Source organism: Panthera onca, chromosome C1 (genome assembly GCF_046562875.1).
Source record: "Panthera onca isolate mPanOnc1 chromosome C1, mPanOnc1 haplotype 2, whole genome shotgun sequence".
NCBI lineage: Eukaryota > Metazoa > Chordata > Mammalia > Carnivora > Felidae > Panthera > Panthera onca.
This window is the reverse complement of record NC_138346.1, coordinates 212,922,554-212,933,220: the sequence shown is the minus strand read 5'-3', so window position 1 is coordinate 212,933,220 and position 10,667 is coordinate 212,922,554. Positions and strand designations below refer to the sequence as shown.

General features: G+C 54.0%; 1 non-coding gene across 1 annotated transcript; it reads right to left on the bottom strand.

Annotated features, from left to right (window-relative positions):
- Positions 1-6,521: 6,521 nt before the first annotated feature.
- LOC132674065 (small nucleolar RNA SNORA73 family) lies at positions 6,522-6,724 on the bottom strand. Its single transcript, XR_009608377.3, has one exon. It is a non-coding gene; the product is annotated as a small nucleolar RNA SNORA73 family (small nucleolar RNA).
- Positions 6,725-10,667: the final 3,943 nt, after the last annotated feature.

Sequence of the window (10,667 nt, the reverse complement as noted above, 5' to 3'; positions counted from 1 at the left end):
AGCAGGGGGGCACGGCCGTCTGGATTTTAACAAGAGCCAGGCTGTTCTTGTGCACGATTGAGTTTGAGAGACACGGGTCTAGGATGTATAGGGGGAACCAGAAAAGTGGGATGGTCTGGGACTTCTAGCTAATTCAGAGCCTTTACATTTGGGTGTGGGAGTTGGCAGATCTGAGATCCGGTTTGCCTAGTTAATAACCAGCGGGTGGACAAACCCCCAGGCTCTGAGGCCCTGGCAGGGCTGGAACTGGTCTATTTTCAGAGGAAATCAAGCAGAGCACCTGGGCCTGGAGCCCTCAGTCATTGGGTTTTCTGACTCTTGGGAACTTCCCTGGGGTGCTGTGGTTCCTCTTTAAAGTGTGGGGGCAGCAGGGGGAGGGGGGGAGGTGCCAGGCCCTTGTAGTCCCGTGATGACGTGTTGCATGTGCTCCCGTGAGCTGTAAATAAAGAGCCAATGGTTAATTAGCTGCTTTCTTGTCTCTCTCTGACTCCCCAGGAGATGATCTGTGTGTGCAGAGGCAGGGAGCACACGCGGGGCGTTTGGAGGGGACCGGAAGCCTAGCATTTCCTCAGCCACATCTTTGAGCATTTGCTCTGAGCTCAGCGGGAAACGAGACAGAGTCTCTGTCCTCACCTGGACCTCATCGTGACCCTTTAACTAGGCCTCTTGGTGGGAATGTCATATTTTGAGCTCCCTCTCCATTTTAGGGTTGGGGTAGCTGAGGTCCCAAAGAGATCACAAGGCTCGTCACCGCAGGCTGGCCCTCATCCAGGGCCTGGGTGGCCACGTGTAGAGAACAGCAGACGCCAGCTTCAGCAGGATGGAAAGGAACAAAGCGCCACCATCTAAGCAGGCTCAGATGCCATCATGGGAAAGGGCATGAATTGGCCAGGGAGTGGCCTGGCTTAACACCAGGAAAGACGTCTCTTATCTCTGTGGCAGCTCCAGCCACTGGAGCAGGACCAGGCCCTGCTAGGCCTGGCTGATCATAAGACAGACCAAGGCTGTGTAACAGCTCTAGGGGACTCCACATCCTGAAGCCAAGCCAGGTCCAGAGTCTCCTGGGGGCCGGGGTAACCACAGACATGGGATGCCCCCCCTTTTTTTTTTTAATGCTTATTTTATTATTTTTGAGAAAGAGAGAGAGAGAGAGCGTGAGCTGGGGAGGGGCAGAGAGAGGCAGACAGAAGATCTGAAGTGGGCTCTGTGCGACAGCAGAGAGCCCAATGCGGGGCTTGAACCCTGAGATCATGACCTGAGCCGAAGTCAGACGCCTGACTGACTCAGCCACCCAGGGGCCCCAATATGGGATGCTCTTAAGGGCCTGGTGTCCCTATGGGGCGCTCCCTGCCCAGGCACCACTGAGGGACTGGCTTCTGCAGCCTGGATGGGAGAAACACCCTAATCCAAGGTTTCCCACAGCATGGGCCTGGGATTCCCAGCATCAGGATCCTCTAGGGAGAAAACCCAGGTTTCTGAGCTCCACTCGGGCCTGTGACTCAGAATCTCTAAGGGTGGGTCTTGGGAATCTGCATGTTTAATAAGCCCCTTGCCCTAGGTATGAGAATTGCTTCATCAGATCTTCCTGAGAACTCAATTTCCTCCCCCACTCAGGCCCCAAGTAGCTGGCGAACCTCTCTCTGGGGATGGTTTTAGGGAATCAAGCCCAAAAAGTTCCGTTTCATCTAAGCTTCAAAAGTCCTCCCCTTGCTGGCCCAGCAGCTCAGCTCTGCCACTGCAGGGCAAGGCAGCCACAGACAACGCTGTGAATGGATATACACAAATGCATGAGCATGGCTGTGTTCCAATAAAACTTTATTCATACAAAAGAGCAGCAGGCTGGATCTGCCCATGATCTATGGTTTGCCAACCCCCAAACCTATACTGCTGACCCCTGGGTCCATGGTTGCAGAAAGGTATGCTAGGCTTTTACAAACCCCTCCTGCCCTGGGATGGCTACTCAAATCCATTTCTTCTGATGAGGGGTTAGAGCAGTACTGAAATGAGGAGTCAAGGCCAGTTGAACTCAAGGCCACAGGGATTTCAGCTCTCTGCCGGCAGCCTGGGTGCTGCCCTCAGGGGATCAGGTAGCTGGACGGGGGGGTGTATTGGCCAGGTTCTCCAGAGAAACAGAGCCAATAGCTTATTTGTATTTATATATCTTTGTGTATTTATATATCTCTTTTCTCTCTGTATCTATTTATACAGATTTATTTTAAGGAACTGGCTCACCCTATTATAGGGGCCAGCAAGTCTAAAATCCATGGGGCAGGCCAACTGGCCAGAAACTCAGGCAGGAGTTGATATGATGGTCTTGAGACCACCTTTCTTCTGCTCTGAGACCTCAGTCTTTGCTCTTAAGGCCTTCAACTGGTTGGATGAGGCCCACCCACATTATTGAAGGTACTCTCCTTTCCTTGAAGTCACCTGCTTGTAGATGTTGACCGAATCTGCAAAATGCCTTCACAGCGGCACCTAGATTAGTGTGTGATGAAATCCTCACATACTCCCGCTGGCCAAGATGACACAGGAAGCTGACCATGACGGAGAGGCGAAGCTCAGCTCTCCAGCTCTGGATCATAGCACCCGGGCACGTGGTAGAGTTGTCTTTGGTGCGTCTTGAGGTTCTGGGCTCCCTCGCTGCTTTGCCAGCTTGAGTGCCAGATGGCAGCAGTGACTGCCATCTGTTACGTAAGCAGACACACCAGTCCTAGTCTCAGGACATGAAATCCTGGCGGGCGTGGGATGGGGGAAGGTGGTGTGATGGACACTTGCGTAGGCAAAAGGCTAAACAGAGAAACTCCTTTCTCTGCACCCTCCCCCTCCAGGATGGTGTATCCTGAAATCCACATGTTTGTGCCTGGGGGACCATGGCGGGACACCTGGGACCCTTCCCCACTGGTGATTGGTCAGTCCAGTGGGGAGCCTGGGCAGCTCTGTGCATGGCGGTCCTGAACTGTCTCTCCATGCCCCAGCCTTGACCTTGTGTCAGTGCCTGGCACAAAGCGGAAGTCATGTTTAGAGAGGGAACACATTCGTCCAAACACAACTGTGGCCTCTATCTACAGGGCGGTCCTCACCGCCAGAAGCACCCTCCTCTTGTGTAGCTAGGTATTACTAGAGCCCCTTTTTCAGAGCAGGAAAACTAAGTAGATGTATCGGGGACCCCACCCAGGTGTTTCCTACTCCAAAAACTCGATTATGTCCCCCGATTTCACACTGCCTCTCAAATGCCACAAGTTTGCTGAGCACCTACTAGGGGTTGGTCACTCCCACCCACCCCCACCCAGACCCCGGGTCACAGGAGCTGCACAGTGCATCTGGCATCACCAAGGCTGCTTGCGGGGCCGGCAGGGGACAGGAGTTCTGCCAGGCAGGCCCCAGCCCTGGGCTGCCAGAACCAAAGATCATGCCCTCACCATGCTGCCTTCTAGAAGGCCCCGCGGTGTGGAGGGGGAGGGGGTTGAGCTTCCCTCTCAGGGGCTTCCCAACTGGTGAAACCTGCGGAGATACCCTGCCCGACCCCAGTCCCTGCTTCCTTTTTCTGATCCCTCCCCCTGCATGGCTCACAGCCTCCCTTACTGTCCCCCCGGCAAGGAACGCGAGACCTCAGAGAGCCTGCCGCAGACCTGGACCCAAAAGCCATTTGGTTCTGAGCTGGCCCAGCAGAAGGGGGTGAAAGCAAACACCAGGATAACCCCCACGCAGATAGGCACTTGGGGGCTGCAGGGCCCAGGGCCCATAACTGGCCTTGTGCGTGTATCTGAGCGATCAGCAAGGTGCAGCCAGAGCCCTCAAATGCCTTTCTTGAAATTCTACCCCGAGCACGTGGAGAGATGAGAAGCCTGACGGGGAAAGAGGCGACAGCCTGAACTGAGGCCAGGACAGGACAGGCAGTGGGAGGCAGGGGGTGCATAGTGAGAGCCTGGGAACGCACAACCACGATGGCATAAAGAGGGTTGCTGGAGTATGGACGAGGCGAATGAAGAAAATGCCACAGGACAGAGCCGCGGGGAGGGGCGCCGTGGCTCTGTCTTGGGCAACACAGCCTCTTCAGTGCGCTTTCCCTCTGGCTGTTGTCGAACACAACCTCTGTTTCCTGGAACCGGACACAATTTCCTTTTCTGCCTTTCCCACGCTCGCCAAGAGTTCCATGGAGCGCTCTGATGTGTTCTCTGATGCCTGACTTGAGCACACGGGTGTCTGGAGGGACAGGGTACTATCGCTACGTGTCTGGCAGGGCCTTCCCAGGGTGGGGCTCACCCGCAGTCATTTTCTTAGGACCCTGATGAGGTGGCAAAGCTATAGGACCATCAGGAATTACGGGCTTCATTTTAAGGCTCAAGGGAGAGTCTTCAAGGAGCCTGACCGGGGCCTCTAAATTCAGCCATGGATGCTGCTGTAAGTTCGAATTGTGTGCCAATGGGACAAATACCCTGGAATCAGTCCCCCTTTGACTAATCACAAAAAACAAACGTGTCCTCTAGAGTGGAGGCCTCTCCCACCTCCCAGCAATGTCCAGGCACCTCCAGAAAATCCAGGAAAAGGGATGTAGCAGGATCATCCAACCTGACTCCCTCTGGGCACATGCCTCCCCCGGGACCATGTCCCCTTCCTGGCTCTGAGTAAATGGTGCTGTGGACACAGTGATTTTACTGGTGAGTCATAATGGCATTTGATAGTTTTGGTACGCGCATCAACCGAGGACTGGGCTGAAGACAGGGAATAAAGTCTGGGAGCCCAAGAGAGCCACTCCCACCCCAGTCCTACTACTACTGTAGTAGACTACTTCCTGTAGTCGGTGGGCAGCAGCTGGCCCTCAGAAGGAGAAAGAAGAGTATAGCCACAGATCCAAAGGCCAGCACTGACCCACAAAACTCCCACGCCTTCCCCAACCCCGCCAGACCTCAGGCCGAGAAACACAGAGCCGGCAGGTTACATGTGACAAGCTAACACGCGCCCTGGAGGATGGGTCTCCAGATCAAAGCCCCCCAGGGGGATGTGCCACCAGGGGCCATGGCTCTGCTTCCAGACCCTTCTCTAATGTGCTTCTTGCGGAGGACTCTGCATTGTGACAGGCGCATGTGACTTTCAGACGGTGTTTTGGTGATGTTCTCTGCTCTCTTTCTTCCAGCTGGATTTACCCCCTTGGGAAAGGAAGTGGCTGCACCCCCTCACAACGGTGGGCCTCCCCTGGGTTAAGAACTGAAGGACAGGGGGAAATCATCTCCAAACCTTTTCATATTCGGAGTCTCCTTTGTGCCTCACGCAGCAGCGCAGGGGGACTGATTATCACTGTTCCCATTGTCTCGATGCAGAAAAAAATGCGGAGGGATTAAGTGTCATAGATGCAAAGTGGCAGCGCAGGGGAGGGGAGGGTGTCGAAGCTGGGAGGGTGGTGGGCAGCAGGCTGAAATGCTGAGGTCTTTGCTAGTAGGAAAGGGGGGGATGGGCCTCTGCTCCCCATCAAAGGGGTCTTCCCCGGTGCATCTGTTCAAAAAGCATTCACTGTGGGCCCAGACGTGCTGGGAGACGCCGAAAGACACTTGTGGTTTTCTTCACAGCAGGAGGGTAGCTATTTGCCTACTGAGCATTTATGAAGTTCCAGGAGCTGTGCCAGGAGGAGGCAAGGCAGGGATCCAAAAACACCCACCTTTACCCAAAGGAGCAAGCAACCATGGGAAAGCGATGGCTGTGGTCCTGACGCAGGCAGGCCGGGACTAAGAACCCAGAGTGGGGCGGGGGCGGGGGGGGGGGGGCGCCGCAGACCCAGCCAAGAGAGTCCTTGGCTCCGCGCAGGATAGAAATCAAATGCATGCCAGAGAGAGTGAAAGCAGAGTTTAGTTTAATGAATAGCATGAGTGACAGAGTGTAACAGATGGGAGTGTCTGGGAGATGCGGAAACCAAAGGAGAGTGAGTCTCATGGTTGCTTCGAGTGGGGGCGGGGCGGGGGCGGGGGTTATACTGGAAAGGAGCCTAGGGTAGTGTTCCTTCGGGAATCCAGGGTAGGGGTCCGATCAAAGATGAGGTGGGTGATGGGCGAATAACAGGAACTATTTTATAAACCACCGGAGGGAGGAGGTGTTGATGTCAACATCAGCCGGGGTTTGTTCGAAGCTGATGCCCTGGAACCTGTTTGGGATCTGGCTCCTCTTAGGTGTTCTCAGGTGTTTGAGGCCTAGGACAAAGCTTTTTTGCTTCCCCCCTAGAAGTGGGAACATTGCTTCTTTGGCTTGTTCAGAGGCAAAGTGTAGAACAGGAGTGAAGGGGGCGTAGCAGAAAAACAGAGCAGATAGAGCCTTGCTTTATTTTTTTTTAACTTTATTTATTTTTGAGAGAGAGCACGAGCAGGGGAGTGGCAGAGAGGGAGACAGAGGATCCAAGGTAGGCTCTGTGCTGAGAGCAGAGCCGGACGTGGGGCTCGAACTTGAACTCACAAACCGTGAGATCATGACCTGATCTGAAGTTGGACGCTCAACCGATTGAGCCACCCAGGTGCCCCATTTCTTTTTTTCTTTTTAGATGTTTCCTGCATGGTTTGTCCCCTCAGTCAGTGTCCACAGGGCTCTGAGAAGCCATAGGAATATTCAAGTGGAGACTGTGGACCTGGCTTCATCTTTAACATTATGGAAAAGGACTATACATTGTTATGCCCAGAATTCGTGATCCCCAAAGACCACCAGGGAGCCGAGTCCGATGCAAAAGCAAAAGAGCCTTTATTCGAGCTAGCTCGAGCTCAATCCCCTACCTGCACCGACAAGCGGTGAGATACCAGGGAGAGAGAGAGAGTTTCAAAAGGACAAAGGTTTTATTGGGGCCTAGGGGCAGTTGGTGAGGTAATGGCTATGGCCTCAGCCGATTGGCTGGGGAAGGGTCCGAGTCCTGTTAGGCAGGTGGGGGGGGGGGGTTACTCAAGGGGAGGAGGTGTGGTCAAGGTGAAGGACACAGAACAAGATGGAGTCGGCCGGCGTAGGCCCGCCCTTTCATTCCCCCCTTGTCATGTAGCTTAGGGACCCAATCATGGGACCGGCTGCATTTATGGTGACAAGGGGAACAGAGTTTGGAGGTTTACGCAAAGTTCTGGGAAGCAAGTGTCCCTGGGGTGGCTCTGGGAGGTCTGATTAAGTATTGTGCCCGAGCTGGTGTCTATGATCTGCCAGGTGATGTTTTGGGAGGCGTGGGGACTCCCGGCAGCATGAGCAATGACAAGCAGAGTTAACAGAGTTACCAATATTAGTTGGGTCGAATGCGCTGTAGCTTGAGCTTGAGCGGGTTGTGTTGGTCCCGACTGATGGCCCATCGCGTGACGAAGTCTTTCCGGATCGAGGAGGGGTCCGCTGGCCGAACGTGGGTGTGATGGACCCAGGTCGCGATGCCGTCTACTTTGAGAGCGGTGGGGGTTGTCAACACCACGATGTAGGGTCCCTTCCAGCGCGGCTCGAGGGTCTCTCGGTGGTGCCTCTTGACGTAGACCCAGTCTCCCGGCCTGTACCGATGATGAGGTGTCGGGGTCGGGCCAGCCTCATAGATGGCACGGAGGCGCGGCCAAATGTCCTCGTGCGCCCTCTGGAGCCCGCTCAAGGAAAGAAAAAGTTCTTGATCTTTAAACTCAGCAATAAGTTCAGCTCGAAGGCTGGGAATAACAGGGGGGTGGCCTGCCAAACATGATCTCATAGGGAGTAAAACCCAGAGTGTAAGGAGTGTTTCTAACCCGATAAAGGGCGTACGGTAGGAGAGTCACCCAGTCCCCGCCAGTCTCCATGGTTAATTTGGTAAGGGTCTCTTTTAGGGTTCTATTCATTTTTTCTACCTGTCCTGAGCTCTGGGGCTATAAGCACAATGTAATTTCCAGTTTGCCCCCACCGCCTTGGCTACTGCCTGTGTTACCTGCGAGATAAAAGCTGGTCCATTGTCTGATCCTACCATGGCAGGAAAACCATACCTGGGTAAGATGTTTTCTAGTAGCTTCTTAGCCACCGTCTGAGCCGTTTCATGCTTGGTTGGGTATGCCTCCACCCAGCCAGAGAAGGTGTCTGTAAATACTAAAAGATATTTAAAACCATACTTTCCTGGTTTGACTTCAGTGAAGTCGACTTCCCATTGGGCTCCCGGTCTGGTGCCTCTGAGCCTGGTTCCTTTTTTATTTGATGTGGCTCTCGCGTTGGTGAGTTGGCAGGTCTTGCGGGCAGATACAACTTGCTCTATTTTGGTGTCCTGTTGGTGAATCTTGATTCCGGCGTGTCGGATTAAGTCTTTGAATTTTCGGGCCCCCATGTGAGTAGACCGATGCATGTGCTCTAATATTGAGACTCCGAGCCGGTCTGGCAGCACGAGCTCCTTGTTAGGTGTATACCACCATCCCTTTATCTCCTGGGCCATGGGGAGTTTCTTGATCCGCTGTAACTCCTCCTGGGAGTATTTGGGCTGGTCTGGTAAAACCAGGTCTCCCGGGTCCGGTAGTTGTATGGTCATGGTGGGGACCCTCTTATTTACTTCCCGGAGGTCTTGTACCGGTCGGCAGTCATTTGTGTGAGGCTTTTTGACCGGCAGTAAGGGGGTGTTCCAGGCAGACTGGCAAGGAACTAGTACCCCTAGGCTTCGTAGTCTCCGGATGTGTGGCTGGATCCCCTTCCGGGCCTCCTGAGACATGGGGTATTGTTTGATCCTTACCGGACTCTCTCCTGGCTTGAGCTCTACCAGGACTGGGGTCCTGTAAGCGGCTAGTCCCATCCCCCCCCCCCCCCCCCCCCCCGTCTCTGCCCAAACCGAGGGGAATTCTTGTAGTCATCTGTCTATATTATCCTCTCTCGGGAGCGCCTCCTGGTGGAGGAGATATTCATCCTCCAGTTTCATGGTCAGGACCTGGATGGGGTGGCCCTTGCCATCGGTGACCTGAGGCCCCCCTTGTCTGAAAGTTATCTGAGCTCCAATCTTGGTCAGTAAGTCCCGTCCTAACAGCAGGTAGGGGCATTCTGGTATTACCATAAAGGAGTGGGATACCCGGCCCGTTCCCAAATCTACTGTTCTTCGGGTAGTCCATGAATACTGGCTCATACCAGTTGCCCCTTGTACCCAGGACTTCTTGCTGGCTAGTTTTCCTTGTGGGGTGTGGAGGAACGAATGTTGTGCTCCGGTGTCGACAAGGAAGTCAACAGGGGTCCCCTCCACTTTAAGACTTACCCTGGGTTTGGGGAGAGGGTCCGAACCCCAACTCCCCTAATCACTTAGTTTATCTAGCTCTAGGACTTTTACTCGATCAGTCTTGCTTCCCTTCCCGCCAGCCCTTTTTGGACAATCTCGGGCCCAATGCCCTATCTCCTTGCAGTATGCACACTGATCCTTCTGCAGCCTCTGCTTCCCCCCCTTGGTGGTTCTTTTACCTTTTCTTGCATTGTCTGCCAGCTGCCAGAGACAGCGGTCTTGTTCCTCGGGGAAGTCAGCAGTGGTAGCTAGTAGTATTCTGGCCAGGTCTCGAGTCTGCTTACTGCTGGCAGCCGCCATGGCGCGAGCCTGCTTGTCCTCAGGAGGCTCCCGGTTATTATATACCTTTTCGGCTACCACCAGTAAGTCCTGCAGACTTTTTTTCTCCTAATCTATCTATTTTCTGTAATTTTCTCCTAATGTCTATGGCCGATTGGTTTACAAAGGCCATGATAACAGCTGCCTTGCTTTCCGGAGCCTCTGGATCCATGGGGGTATAGGTACGGAATGCCTCCATGATCCGTTCTAAAAAGGCAGCCGGAGATTCATCTTTTCCCTGTTGTACATTTCCTACCTTGGCCAAATTGGTTGGCTTTCTAGCAGCCATTCGGAGACCCCCCATTAGAGTCTGGCGGTAGACCCGGAGCCTCTCCTTACCTTCTGCCGTGTTGAAATCCCACTGGGGCCGAGTTAAGGGGAAGGAGGCATCTATCTGAGCCTGGTTGGTGGTGGGATTCCCGTCTGCGCCCGGAACTAGTTTTCGGGCCCCATTGAGGATTCTTTCTCTTTCTTCAGTCGTGAACAGGACCTGCAAAAGCTGCTGGCAATCGTCCCACGTGGGCTGATGGGTAAAAAGAACAGAGTCTAATAAATCAACAAGCCCTGCCGGTTCCTCGGAAAACTTAGGATTCTGAGCTTTCCAATTGTAGAGGTCACTAGTGGCGAAAGGCCAATAGTGATGGAGCTGATTCCCCTCTGCGTCTGGGGGTCCGGTGGCTCGCAGGGCCAGAATAGTGGAGTCGGCGGTGGAGGCAGATTGGTCCCTCTGAGCCCTTTGTCTGGTAAAGGGCGGGCTTCCCACTGGAGCGTTTCTGCCTCCCGCTCTCGGAACAGCGTCTGCCTCCCCCGGAGAGGGAGGATGGTGTTCTTCCGGCATCCTAGAGGGGTTATACGGGGGAGGAAAAATTAATTCTTCTTCAGTACCCCCCTGTAGGACAGGGTAGAGGGGTGCTGAAGGCTGGGTAAGACTTTTCTTCTTCTTTGTCCCCTGCAAAGCAAGAATGGGTTTTGGCTCCGGAGGGAGCGGGCTAGGAAGAGCTTAAGTCAAGAGGGTGGGTCTTCTACAAGGTCCTGCCAAGTGATAATGTAAGGGAGCTGATCAAGATGGCCCGTCTTAGGCCGAGAGATGATACTCCTGACTCGGTGGATGGTAGGGAGGTCGAAGGTCCCCTCTGGTGGCCATCCG